The sequence below is a fragment of the Mytilus californianus genome, unplaced genomic scaffold (assembly GCF_021869535.1).
Source record: "Mytilus californianus isolate M0D057914Y unplaced genomic scaffold, xbMytCali1.0.p SCAF_1, whole genome shotgun sequence".
Classification (NCBI taxonomy): domain Eukaryota; kingdom Metazoa; phylum Mollusca; class Bivalvia; order Mytilida; family Mytilidae; genus Mytilus; species Mytilus californianus.
The window spans coordinates 10,566,344-10,581,967 of record NW_026262581.1 but is presented as its reverse complement, the minus strand read 5'-3'; the positions used below and the strand labels follow the sequence as shown (position 1 = coordinate 10,581,967).

At 31.8% G+C, this 15,624-nt stretch overlaps 1 protein-coding gene across 10 annotated transcripts in view; it reads right to left on the bottom strand.

The window, feature by feature from the left end:
* The window catches only part of LOC127699812 (uncharacterized), a 211,962-nt gene that overhangs the window by 132,435 nt on the left and 63,903 nt on the right, over positions 1-15,624 (bottom strand). The window lies entirely within an intron of this gene.

Genomic DNA, 15,624 nt, shown 5'->3' with positions numbered 1-15,624 from the left:
ATTCCGCAAAACAAATTGTTTCATTCTACTTTTCTATTACAATCACGATGTTATCTTTTAAATCATTGACAATTTCAAAGATTCAGCTGTATTTACGAGATAGAGGAATAGTGGCAAATGGTTATAAACAGAGAGATTTGGCCAGTTTAGCTGAGGCGGTGGAAAATTGAAGATTCCGTATGATCCCAATTTTCTAGCAGACGACGTCGACTCTACCCTACAAGATCGCCTGAGAAGAGCCGGTTGTAGTTTTTCAGACCCGTTTACCTTAGAAGGGTAATTAAGATAATTTTCCATTCATTTCTATGGCTTTTACCCTCCTCTGCATACTTATTTAAACCGGTTTTTGACCGTTTTTTACTAAGGGGGTCCCAACGCGTTGCTATCCACGTAGAATATGTATCCTACCGTAGTCTATAATCGGTCATAACGTTGGTTCGTTCGGATTTTGTTATTGTACTTATCATACGGGAAAACTCCGCATTGACGTCACTACGCTAATACCAGCGTATAAAATTAGTGCAGAATACATTTTTTCTACACTTCTAAATAAAATAATATTTCTAAAGATATGTTTTCATTATTATTCTTAAGTATTGTACAAAAATGCAGATTTTCTAATGGCCATTTCAAACCTGACTTCCGAATGCCTAAAAGCATTTCAGAACTTAAGAAAACCCCTCTTCCCGCCTCCATTGCTTTGTTTACATTCCATTGAGCGTCATCAATCTTAATGGCAAACCAAACAGGCCAAGCAAATCGTATTTTTAAGAATTTCAAAATGGCAAGCACCTTACGTCTTCCGCGATTTTCCCGCGAAAAAAAAACATCCAAATTGAAAGAAAAACTTTGGGAAACAAACGATAATCATGCCATGTTTTTGTTCAGGAATATAGAGTAGGTTAAGAAAAAACAATATACATATATTTTTCATAAAAAAAAAATTTGGTTTAGTATAAAGAGATCGATATTCTGACCAAAAGTAAATATTCTTATAAATTTCCATTGATGTAAACTTTCATGGCTAATAATGAGTTTTCCTATTGAATAATCTCCCAATTTATTGCAAACTATTTCAAAGCAATATCATACAGACAAATAATATAATTGCCTTGTACTAAAAAATCACCTAATTGACAGTAGAGCAATTTGATTGGATATAACAATTCAATGTGTCACGTGGTTTTGAAGCCATTAGAATTTGAATGTAAACAAACCGGGTCAGCTGCTCCCGTATGGAACAACATCGTACATTCAGTGACTGAGAAACAATTATGAGTAACCAAGCTTGACAATACACAGTAATAAAAAAACAAAACTAAGTCTAAGAATAATAAAGTAAAAAATGGCCTTAAGTGCACGACTTACCACCATTGCGGGATATGCCCATACTAAACTTGCCATAAAGTTAACCAAAATTCGTATCTTTACCTAACTTATAATTTTTATTAGATCCCTTGTCGTTTGAATGAGTTATACAGTCAAAATAAGTCAGAAAGTCATATTTTCGGCCTTCTTTTAATTTACGGGCTCCCAACCTATATAAAAATATGCTCAACTAAACTTTACCCAAACCCATACCTTACCCTGACAGTAGCTCTAAATATAAAACCTTACTTTAACCTAGAACATCACATATATGCTAACAATTTTGACCATAAATGAACCCTAGACCTTAAGTTTTTTTTCATGATTTACCTAACCCATAACCTGAACATTACACGGTCTTCCCTAGAAGCCAACCCTTAGAACCTAGTTTCAACCCTAACACAAAAGTTAAAAGTACCAATAACCACTGAAAATAGGTTAAACCTAATCCTTACACACAGGGCCATGTACCCTAACCATATATAGCATAGCACCAGTCCCATCTTTAAAACCTAACCCTTACATTACCAAACCATACATAGCACATATGTTAGTCACATCCCTTAAACTTAACCCTTACCTAACCCAACCATAACACAACTTGTGCCACAAGTCCAACTTTACCATACATGCCATATCACTAGTCCCATCCATAAAACCAACCTCTGTCTTAACCTTAAAACCTAGTTGTAACCCTAACCATAAATAAACCATATATTACCCTAAAGTACTGGGATCCCTAAAGTAAAAGAAGGGTCATTCTTCCTTACCTGTGTGTCTGAAGCCAATTACTAAAATATATTTTTCTAGCAGTATAATGAAATAATTTTTAAAACTCATATTATTTCAGCATTTTTTCAAAAATATGATTATCCATGTCAGTCCAAAACAATTTTATTAAGGGAGCTACGATTTCACTTTGGGTGGGTGGGGTGCTAGGCTAGGATGAAATTGAAAAATAAATAGGCATGACAGAAGTTTTGAGTAAAAAAAAGGCGGGTTGAGGCACTTTGCCAAAAAAAAAAGGCAGGATATGACAATTCATGTAAAAAAAGTCAGGATAAACTAATAAAAAAAAAAGGCAGGACCGTATAGAGTGAAAAATAAAAAAGCAGGACAGAGATTACAATTTAAAAAAAATGCAAGACAAAATTTTTCACCCCACCCCCTTAACTATCAAATAGCTCCCTAAGAAGAAACAACCCTACATGTATGCAAACTTCTAAATATTGAAAACTTTTAAGACTTTAAACTTTTTAAAAAATAATAATATAACAATAACTGTTCAATTTTCTATAAACTTTTTCCATTAGAAGTAAATAGACTCAGTTCAAAAGAATATCCATTAATAGCAATTTTACATTATAATTAAAGGGATAGCCCATGGCTCCTAAAATTTAGTCGTTCAAAACATGTAGCTATTACATTTTTTTTATACAATTTTACTTGATCGATAATATACCACATTCTTTAATATAAATATTAACTGCCAAAAACTTAAGAATTTTAGGGTTTAATGAAATAAAGTCATTGTATGAGTAAACTCTTGAATTGCAAGAATTAAGCGGATATTATCACAATTATCATAATTTTTCCACATTGATTTTCTTTTTATTTCAAGTCCAACAAATTTATGTTAGTATATAGATTAAGATATACTTAACATTTTTTTGTACATGTACTATAATATATCATTAAACATCTATTTAGAAAATACTTTATGCATTTTCAGGTCCTTTAATATTGTACAAGTATATATAACTTTCAACTGTCTAGTATATATAACTTTCAACTGTCTGAACTGCATGTACTGGCGAGGGCTCATATTCCCAATCAGTATTTTTCACCTTACTATTATACATGTCTTACTAGAATAATCTGTGAATTTCATACCAGCAATGTATTCTGTAGTGTTAATTTGAAATCCTTTTATTTTTCAGATATGTTGAAGATTTTTCTGGTGTACCGGACTTTTCCTTGTATGACATTTTCAATTATTTGTTGTTGCACCGTTCAGATTACGATAAAAAGAAGTTGAAAGCTTATAAGAGTGCAGAGGACTACCGCTTGTTTTACGATGGACATGTCCAGGAAATGAAAGTCAACTACTTAAAAGATGACAGCTCAGTTTGTGTTTTTATAGGAAAGGTGAGGCCAACACAGAGGGCAAAGACGTTGACTGGGAAGATGACCTACCAGTGCTGGTTTGTTGTTGAGAAGACTCTAGGTGATGTTAAAGCAGCTTACTGTGAATGTCCAGGAGGGTAAATATAAAAATATTATATTTGACAAATTCTCGACCCACTCTAGTTTCTATTGTAATATAAAAATAAGAAGATGTGGTATGATTTCCAATGAAACAACTCCCCACAAGTGACAAAATGACAGGGAAAGTAACATCTATAGATAACCATACAATCTTCAACAATGAGAAAAACCCATAGGGAATAGTCAGCTATAAAAATTTTGAAATGACAAATGTAAAACAATCCAAAATAAAATGCTCCGCAGGGCGCAGCTTGATACCACCGCAGAGGTCGAACCCTGAACAGTTGGGGCAAGTATGGACACGACATTCAAGCTTGATACAGCTCTGAATTTGGATTGTGATTAAATATTTGACACAGCATAGGTTTCTGACACAGAATGAATGTGGTCTAAGAACTTAAACATTTTAAATTGGACATTCACCTATTATGGTCCAATATCCAAAATCTAAATACATGGTTAGATTCAGCATATCAAAGAACCCAAAGAATTCAATTTTTGATGAAATCAAACAAAGTTTAATTTTGGGCCCTTTTGACCTCAATGTGGACAAAGTTGATAACGGGGCCCAAAAATCAAAAATCTAAATACATGGTTAGATTCAGCATATCAAAGAACCCCATATATTCAATTTTTGTTGAAATCAAACACAGTTTAATTTTGGACCCCGATTTGGACCAACTTGAAAACTGGGCCCATAATCAAAAATCTAAATACATGTTTAGATTCAGCATATCAAAGAACCCTAAGAATTCAATTTTTGTTAAAATCAAACTTAGTTTAATTTTGGACCCTTTGGACCTTAATGTAGACCAATTTGAAAACGGAACCAAAAATTAAGAATCTAAATACACGGTTAGATTCGGCATATCAAAGAACCCCAATAATTAAATTTTTGATGAAATCAAACAAAGTTTAATTTTGGACCCTTTGGACCTCAATGTGGACCAATTTAAAAACGGGGCCCAAAATCCAAAAACTTAATACACGGTTAGATTCAGCATATTAAAGAACCCCAAGAATTCAAGAATAAAACCCCATTGAAATTGGTCAAGAAATAAGCAATTTATACGAAGTATCTTCTTTTGCACAATACTGTGCAATTGAATATTTCTTGCTATTGCGCAATACTGCACAATTGACAATTTCTTGCTATTGCGCAATATTGTGCTATTGGATATTTCTTGCTATTGCGCAATACTGTGCAATTGAAGATTTCTTGCTATTGCGCAATACTGTGCAATTGAAGATTTCTTGCTATTGTGCAATACTGTGCAATTGAAAATTTCTTGATATTGCACAATGCTTATTATATAATAATTTACACATCCTGTTTGGTGTGTATCTCCTACCATATCATTATTATTTGCTTTTAAATATAAATCAGAAATAACCAACTTAAAATGGAAAATTTTAAAAGAAAAAAAAAAGAAAAAAAAGAAAAAAAAAGGAAAAAAAAAAAAGTCCCCCCCCCCCACCCAAATTTTTTGAACCCCCTTATAATTCATCACCCCCAAACTCAATCCCAGCCTTCCCTTTGTGGTATGGTACCTTGCAGTACAATTTCAGAGAGATGCATACACTTGAACTCAAGTTATTGTCTGGAAACTAGAAAAATGTGTTTTTTGGCCCCTTTTTGGCCCCCAATTCCTAAACGTTTCGGGCAATTACCCCCAAACTCAATTCCAGCTTTCCCTTTGTGATACGGAACCTTGTAGTACAATTTCAGAAATATGCAACACTTACACACAAGTTTTTGTCATGGAACTAGAAAAATGCTTTTTTTGCCCCTTTTTTTGCCCCCTAATTCCTAAAATTTTGAGGCAATTACATCCAAAATCAATCCCAGCATTCCCTGTGTGATATGGAACGTTGTGGTACAATTTCACAGAGATCCATACACTTGAACACAAGTTATTCTCTGGAAACTAGAAAAATGCTTATTTTTGGCCCCTTATTACTAAACATTTTAGGCAATTACCCCCAAATTCAATTCCAGCTTTTCCTTTGTGATATGGAACCTTGTAGTACAATTTCAGGAAGATCCATACACCAACACACAAGTTATCGTCAAGAAACTAGAAAAATGCTTGTTTTTTGCCCCTAATTCCTAAATTTTTGAGGCAATTACCCCCAAAATTAATCCCAGCATTCCCTTTGTGATATGGAACCTTGTGGTACAAAATCAGAGAGATCCATACACTAACACACAAGTTATGTCTGGAAGTTACAAAAATGCTTATTTTTGGCCCCTTATTTCTTTAAAGGTTGGTACCATAACCCCGAAAATCAATCCCAACCTTCCTTTTGTGGTATTGAACCTTATGGTAAAATTTCATAGAGATCCATTCACTTAAACTAAAGTTAGAGTGCGAAAACCAATGTGTCTTCGGACGACGACGCCAACGTCATACCAATATACGACCGCAAAAATTTTTGCGGTCGTATAAAAAAAGCTAATGGTCTGATTTATGTACAAAATAGTGAAAGAAAAACAAATATGAAATATTTCAACAAACAATGACCCTTTTATTACAGATTCCTGACTTGGGACATGCACATACACAATGTGGTGGGGTTAAACTAGTTTGTAAGTACATTTGTATGACAACCTCAAGTGCAGGGTGATGAGGTACAAAAAATGTATAAATAATTCATTGCTATTAAAGTCAAAACTCAAGGTTGGTTTTCTAGCTTCTGTGTCCAGTATTTGGCAGGTAGAAGTTAACAATTCTGCTGATGTAATTTGATGACTTGCAATCTAAAACGCTCATGTTTAGTAAACCGTTTTTAAGATATTAGTATTATACAGATCATTTCACAAATGAACATGTATGCATGTACTAACATTCTCTAAATACAATTTTATTGCAGTGCTGATGGAGCTTGTCGTCATGTTGCAGCATGCTTATACGAGTTGGAGGCATTTGAGAAGAAGTCTGTTACTGACGGTCCTTGCCAGTGGAAGAAACGAAAGAGGGAACACGATGAGCCAGTAGAGGTGGAACGAATGAAGATTATCAAGCCAAGGTTTTAACTTAATCATTTTTTATCTTTAGCACTGGTAAAATGAAAAAATTAATAAAAATATTCTAGATTTCCTCATATATTACAGTATTTAGTATATATATATAGAATATTCCTCATATATTACAGTATTTAGTATATATATATAGAATAATACATGGCAAAATCCGTATCGCATGCTGTATCACCACCAGAAACCAATATCAGTCCCGAGGGCTGATATTGGTCAAGTGGTGATACAGCATGCGATACGGATTTTGTCATGTATTATTCTGTTTATCATATATTTAAATAGAATCAGATTAATGTCATATATGTTTTTTTTTTAAATCGTCCGAAAATATAACAAACAAAAGAACATAAGGATTTTCCTGTATTTTTCCAGGTGACTTAGTTTTTTGTAATAGACTTCCTTATTTGCTTAATATCCACATCGTAATGTCCCCTACAACCTTATTACATGCTCAATATAGAGCTATGAAACTGGCAAATAATATACTTTAAGACCATGTATTTAAACGCATTCACTAACAATAGTGTCAACTGTTCCCTCCTGTAGAATACAACCCACCTTCTCAATATTTGTTGTTAAATTTAATCATTATACTACAATCTGAACTCATTTGTATACATAAATATGGACAACAATGTTGCCACTTATCACATATTCAAAGATTATTAACAGACAAACAGGGGATTCCAATATACACAGTCATTGGACAAAAGTGAGTTCCCACTAAAAAAAACTTATTGTATCTATTTTATAAAAATCGCTTATAAAGTTCTACTGGGTAATATTTTTTTTGAAAAATATAGATTTGAGTTGAAATGATATGACATTTCTTTAGTGGGAACTCACTTTTTTCCTATGCCAGGAGATACAGCAACTGGACGTCATAGGTCAAACGTTGACATCATTTGATTTATGACGTCACGCCAGGTATGTGATACGGATTTAGCTATGCGATACAGGTTTAGCTATGCGATACGGGGTATGCGATACAGACTGAAAAAAAGAACCTTTATTAGATAAACAAAATTGCTATATTTTGTACTAAATATATGATAAATACATGTATATCATATATATATGTTACACACAGATCGACATCTGGCCTCGAATCTAAAAAAAAACCATTTCAATGCATATTTTTTTTATATATTTATTAGGAATAAGTTATTTTAATAAGAACTTTGTTTTCATTTTTCTTGTCGCTAAATAGTCTTCTTGTCGCTAAAATATTCTTCTTGTCGCTTCTTGAAGTTTCTTTCGCTACTGAAAACCTTGAAATCCTAAATACATACAATGCCAACATTTTATGCTTTACCAATAAATACATTTAAATATTGTAATATCCCAAAATAGGAGGATGGAAGCATGTGTATCATCAGCAGACCATGTAGTATCCAGTTTTGATCCTAGACAGATGGTTGACAGAGCTGCAGAAGACGAGAAGATAAAACAGTTTGCAAGTAAATTAGCACAGGTATAACAACAAATAATTTAACAACACGCCCACCGGTTTTATTGGTGGATACACTATACATTCAAGTACAGCGCCCTCTAGCGACTCCTCTTGAGGTTTGAAATCATATTGTACAGATATCTTTATTGTATTTAATTTTTAAACCTCAAAATGAAGTCTTGAGCAGAACTCGTGTCCATTACAAATAGGTATCATGGTGCTTACACATGGTGCATAGTTATAACATACACCAACCATTCTTGTAAAGTTAAAGGACTGACAAAATTGGACAGTAACATTTACAAATTCAAAAATATTAACAGCAAAAAATTAATCAAAATAATTATTTTTGTGCCAGACATTTTTGTAACAATATAACACACTTGAATACTTAAATACTACTCATATTATAATTAATTTTTATTAACAGTGAAAGCTTTATTTAATACTGCATTAGTGTTCTTAAATGTTCAATGCAATATCAGTATTTTTAAAAATTTTTGCACTGCAGCACATATATATATATTTATTTCTTATGCAGCAAAAATACTGCAATCTGATTGGCTAATTACCCCGGTGTAAATAACACCCCACCTTGTTCACCCAAGGATAAATAAAATTTTGCCAAAAAATTTAAAAAAATGAAGTTTTGCCAAAATAAAGAAAAAAAAATATAAAATGTAAAAAAAAAAAAAATAAATAAATAAATGTGAGGACAAAAATTGAAAATAAAAAATTATTTAAATTTTTTTTTTCCAAAAAATTCAAAAGAACATAAAAAATTTCTAAATTTCCCAAAAATAAAGAAAAAATATATTTGACAATGCGCAGCAACATCGACGTTGAAAAAATGTTACACCGGAAATTTTTCATTACCACTTTTCAGTTTTACATCCTTGTTTAAAAATTAGTAAAGGAATTGTTCATAAGAAATAAATTCGTTATCTTGGTGTAATCAGGGGTGTACGGAATTTTACACCGTTGTTGAAAATTCATTCACCCATTCGGCTGCGCCTCAGGGTGTATGAATTTTCAACAACGGTGTAAAATTCTGTACACCCCTGATTACACCAAGATAACTAATAATATGCACCATGTGTAACCTTTTTAATTTACGACTTTAAAAAAATTAATTCTTATTTCTAAAAAAGTTAGTATAGAAAAGGTAACAGTTTAGTTTGTGAAATTTATGCTTTGAATTTTTTTCAAGTTTATCATTGACAGGATTTTGCAATCAATTCAGCAATTTCAAAACTAATTTAAAAGGTTTTTAAGACAGTTTATAAAAAAATGAAGTTCTGCTCCTGACTTTAACAAAACACCACAAAGCCAGTAAAGGTAAAATTTAAAATTATAAACAAAAAACAAAAATATCAACAAATTCATTTTTTATTACTTACCAACTCTGAAAAAAAATAGCATTAGTAAGAACACACCCTTAAACATTGTATAAATTTTTCATATTTAATTTCCTTTTTTAAATTTTTCACAACTTACTTTTAAGAAAATACATCATATATAGAATTCATTAAAATGTCGAATTCACATAAAAATTATACATTATATCTTGTACCATTGTCCAGCAGATTCTCAGTTAATATTTTTCTTCAAATTCTTAAATCAACAATGTTATTTTTTTCCTGTAAAATATATAATTAATGCTTTGGTTAATTCAAGTGATTTTTTAAATAGATAAATCCCGAGGCCAGAGCACTAGAATTTCTACCCCATGAACCAGTAGATGTGGTACAGATGGACTATTCAGAGGCAATACAGGACTTAACAATTCCTACTAAGGCTAAGTATTTTAAAGATAAGTATGTATGTTTAATCGATAATGAAGAGGACATAGTTGAAAATTTTATGGCTACCTTATCATTCAGTTCAGATGATGTGATGCTTATATCAAAGGCAACTCAGGGACAGAGTAGCAACAATTTATGGTTCACTATGAGGAAAGGTTTAATTACTGCTTCTAACGTTCAGGCTATAATGAATAATGAGGACCCAGATCTTATTTGCAGCCGAATTATAGGTAGTGAATCAGTTTCTGTAAAGAATAAATTCCAAGAAATGGCCTTAGACTGGGGTAGACGCAAGGAATCAAAAGCCAGGAACCTATACCAAACAGCTCATGGATTGAAAAGGAATAAATGTATAACTGAAACTGGTTTGGTGGTAAATCCGAAGTATCCATGTATAGGTTGTAGTCCAGATGGAGTGATCACATGTAAATGCCATGAGAGTAAGGTTATTGAAATTAAGTGTCCATTTTCACTAAGAAACAAATCTGCTAAATCTGTATTACACATGAAAACTAATTCTGATGGTCAAATTGATTTTTCTTCACAGTATTATTGTCAAGTGCAAGGACAAATGGGAATTATGGAGATGAGAAAGTGTGATTTGGTATTCTACACCAAACATGGAATAGAACAGGTAGAAGTCAGCTTTGATGAAGATTTTTTTAACAGAATGCTGGTGAAACTGCAAAACTTCTTTGCAGATTATATTGCACCATTTCTTCAAGAAATAGTGAGTAAAGACAACTAATAAAAATAAGTCTTCTAAAAATTGGTCAATGGGTACTTTAAATATTTTCTTATATATTTCAATCTATAAGTCATTTTCATATCTATTAATTTTTTTCATTCCAAAATACTATACGACTCAAAATCATGGTTCTTTGTACTTGAACAATTTAAAGCAAAAGATTATTTTTTCTTCTGGGTGGTGGGTTCACTAAGCTAAATGTATGAATTTATGTATTTTAATATATTTTTAACAATTTTCAATAGATTTCTTCCAAATTTTTGAAAGCACTGACCAGTTTTCAGACTATGTGTGATTTCTACCTTGCCTAATTAAGAGTAATTCCTGCGTTGATAACAGTCTAGTATGTTAACTTTTCAATGATAATTGTTTCATGCATATTCAGGAAGATACATGTGCTTGTCCTGGCTTTGTCATCAACATAAAAAAATTCAAACTATATAAAACAGACAAATAGAACTGGAGAAATTTTCACTCACCATAGGCTTTTTATTATAACCTATTACATCTGATATTCTACAATGATATTTGTAAAACCTTGTAAAAGATTGTAATTTTTAATACACCCATGTCTACTGATGATACTGCATGCTGACATGAAGGGCATATGATACAGTTACAGGGGAGGTAATGACTTTGCTAAAGTAAAATGTTATTTTTGCGACGTTAAACTGTGACATATCGGGAAAAGATGCAGTTTCATCTGTTTTTTATTTTATGATTTAAACTGATTTAACTTGGAAATGAGTGGAAAGGCCCCTCTTTTTACAATGGCATATTCATTCGGTTTGATTACGTATGAAAATTATTTGTACCAATTTAAATGAAAAGTCAACATTCTTTTTTTTTAGATTTGATAAATATACTGCAAAAAAATCCATTTTTTCCCTAAAATCTGAATTAATTATTTCCAAAGAACTGTTGTACTTATTAAGAGCATATTTATGTAAAGATTTTCGTAATGTTTTACAAAAAGCCGCTATTGTTTACTGGTTTTTGAGAAAATGTCTAAAATTTTTACCCCTTTTGTCTCTTAAAGTAGCACATGATTGAAGGTATATTTTTTCTGACATATTTAAATTGCTTAGGTGAAAAATAGCTTGTATCCAAATTTTCATAAAACATTCATCATGGAATCAAAACTGTATCATATGCCCTTAAAATTAAGTTGTATTAATTTTGTCGGTTTGATGCCTCATTGAGGTTTAACATGTGTCCCTTTTCATTCATGTTTATCTAATTATGTTTAGTGGGTTGATGCCTCATTTATGTTTACCCTGTTACATCCTTTAATTTACTGTAAAGACTGTTTGGTTGGTGCCTTTTATAATTAGCTAAGAATGTACCAAATTTACTTTTTGAATTAACCCTAAAATTTTTAAATCCAAGTAGATAAATCATAACGATTCAGATATACACACTTGACCCACTTAAATTATATTGTTTAACCCTTTTGCAGACGAATGAAGGTTTAATAGTAAATATGAAATTTAACATAATTAGTACACATACCGACATATATTGAAAATTCAGCACATTTTTAATGATACCTATGCATTGTTCTATAAAACTGGATGTTAACTTTATTGTTTTCATTGTTTGCTTTCGCTCATCATAATTGTGTAATGTTGGGATCTGATAATTTTTTTCATAAATCTTTTGGTGAATCAACAACTATACAGTGCCATACATGTATAGTTGGTTATATTTACTTCATTTGAGTTTGTATTAACAACTGACTCATTGACAAATATAACACAGCTCATTAACTTCATATGCAATACTTTGTAGTTATTTTAAAATACTGGTTTTTGTAAGTTTTGAGAACGTAAACCTCAAGTTTTGGTATGACTTAGGTGATTTAAGGTAGTTCAGGGGTATACCACCATCTTGAATAGTACAATAACAGTAAATAATTGGTCTTTTTTTTTTTGCCCAAATCTTCAAATTTGGAGACAGATTTGCAATTTATTGGTTACACTGTTTTTTTTTATATAAAGAAAACTTAGTTATGCATTTCATTAGCGAAAATATTTTAACAAATACCAAATGTTTGTGCTTTTGGAACTAATTATTCAAATAAGCCATTTAAGGGGAGATAACTCTTTTAGTACATAATTTATACTGGACATATAGAAAAATTTCATTTTTTTACCCCTGTCACAATTTTGACTGGACGTATTATGGTATACAAATGTGCGGCTGTCCGGGGTAAACATGTCGCACCGTAACTTAAGAACAACTTATCCAAATTTCATGAAACTTAACAAAGTTGTTTCTTATGATGGTCAAACGACCTGTATACTTTTTGGTGAAAATCAGATTAATTAAAACTGTTTATTTTCTTGTAGCAAAAAACCAAGTTGGTGACACCATTTTTTATTTTTATTTTCTTAAAATATATTATAAAACCTATCTTCTCATATTTTATTTCATAATTCTGTCTCATAGATTCCTTTTTATGCACAAAAATGTGTTTTTTCATGAACAATCCAAGCAAATATTAGCAATTTTGAACGACTCGTACCTTGAAAAATAGCGCGGTGACCCATACTTTTTATAATTTTTTGAAAAGAGCATAGTAAAATCTTCATTTTGGCAAAGTATAAGAAAATTCTGTCATTTTTTTTTCTATACCCCTGAACTACCTTAAGTGTTTATTTGTACTGATATCACTTTCCACTAGTAATCTTATCAGAAAAAGGTTAACTGGAGATTAAAGCAGAAATGTTTACCATTTAAGAGCACCTTTCTGATAGTGTTAAGGGTGTATTCTTAATAATGCTATTGTTTTTCAGGATAGGTAAGTATTTAAAAAAAATGTTCTTGTTCTTTATTTGTTAAATTTTGTTTTAAACAAAGTGTTGTCTGTCCCCTCTGAACATGCAAATTTATTTGTCCATTGTGTCTTCAACTAGAAATAGTGATAATCTTAACTGTTTTATTTAAGTGAGAGCTGTTTTTGGCCATGAAATACCTAAATTAGATTTAAAGATGGTAAAAATGAAGAGTTCTTACTTCACAAGTTTAGACCGCAAGTTACACAAAGCACCACAAACAAAAATAATATCATCAAGGAAGGGTTTAAGAGTAAGAGGCAATGTGCCCTGTAGTAGCTGAAAAGATTTGATATCTCCTATAGCTCGTTCTACATGGATGCGTGCATTTGCAATACGCCTTGTCCTTGTAACTGCTCTACTGCTCAGCTGTCTGCCATTTGCAAAAGGTGGAATTGCAAGAGTTGCACCCTTTAAAGCCAAGAGATCACTTATGGTGAATCCACGGTCAGCCATAACCTCATCGCCAAACTCCAACATTTCCAAGAACCCAGATGCTTGTGTAATCCTGCAGTCTGAAACTGCCCCTGACCACAACTTTGACAAGAAACAGAATGAACCACTTGGTGTTATACCTACCAGAAGTTTTAATGTATTATTATGCTTATAACTTGACCAAGTGATTCTCTGGGCAGAAGGTAATGAGGGTTTTTGAACAAAAAATTCAGTACAATCTATAACTACTCTGGTTTTAGGGAAATACTTAAAAGATTTTGGCATATTTTCCTTTATTTGTTCTTTAGTGTGCCACTTGATAAGAAAATCCAGTTCCTTCCGCAAAAACACAATCCATGTGGTAAAGATCCTGGAAACAGTTGAAGAACTTATACACAACATATCTGCTAAAACATCTGTGTCCAATCCCTTCCTCAGTCGTACAAGGCTCAACAGGTACTCTTCCCAAAGTTTCAACTCTCTTAATGCTCCCCTTTTCTGTTAAAAAAAAATCCAAGAAAAGACTTTATCCATCAATTGTCCAATAATGAGATTTGTTAATTTTGTATTGTTTATTACTTATTTTTGGTGATTTTCATCATTTTTCTGGCTTATGAGATTTAACATGTTAAAGCCAGGGGCAAAATATCTAAATAAACATATGGAATATGGCATTCTAAATAATATTATTAAAAGCCCAACTGACATGTTTAAGATTACATGTACTATTTTCTGGAACTATTTCACACGGAAAGTTAATTTAATCATAACATATGAGATGAATTTTTGTTTGTTTCCACAGAAAATTTCTGTAAATGCATATACATGTAATATGGCTATTTTTCATAATTTTAATCTTTGCTTTTATCTGCCTTTATAATTTAAAACAACCAGTTGACATGGTCCTTAGTCTTATATGTAATAATAGTAGGGTAAGTTTACACGAATTCTGCTCATGACTTGGCATAAAGATACACGTGATATTTTTTCAAATAAATTGTAATGTTCAGTAAACCCTGAAAACTGTTACTTTTCATCATTGGTAATTTATTTTAAAAAGTTATATAATGAATACCATTGTAAAAAATATTCAGGTTGATTTGATCACAATTTCATGGTACCATCAGTAAGAACAAAAATCAGTTTTTACAAAATTATTATGCCAAGTTGCTAGGGGGAGCTGTTCCAACAGTATATCCACTAATAAAACCAGTGGACGTTGTAAACAATGCTTGATATATAAAACTTTGATGCAAAACAAGAAATATTTATTGTTTCATTTTTCATGTTTTTACAGGTAATAATGAAAACCTTGTAGGGGGATGTGAATCAATGAAGAGACACGTTTTTGAGAAATGACCATGTGTTGATTTTTCATATAAAGTATTAACACTGGCCATTGCTTGAATAAGTGCTCAAAATCCATCAAAAAGAACAGATCTGTCCGAGGAAATCTTTCTATTGATGACAAGGATTTGAATAAAATATAGGTAAGGTTTTAACTAAAGTGAATTATGAGACGGGTAACTCACTTGTCCACTGACATCATTCTCTGTATCGTCGAAGCTGTCATCAACCCTAGATGACCCATACCAATACTTCATCCTAGAAGCCTTCAACTCTACGTGACTAAAAACAAGTTTCAAGACATCCAGTGTCATTCCTGTAAA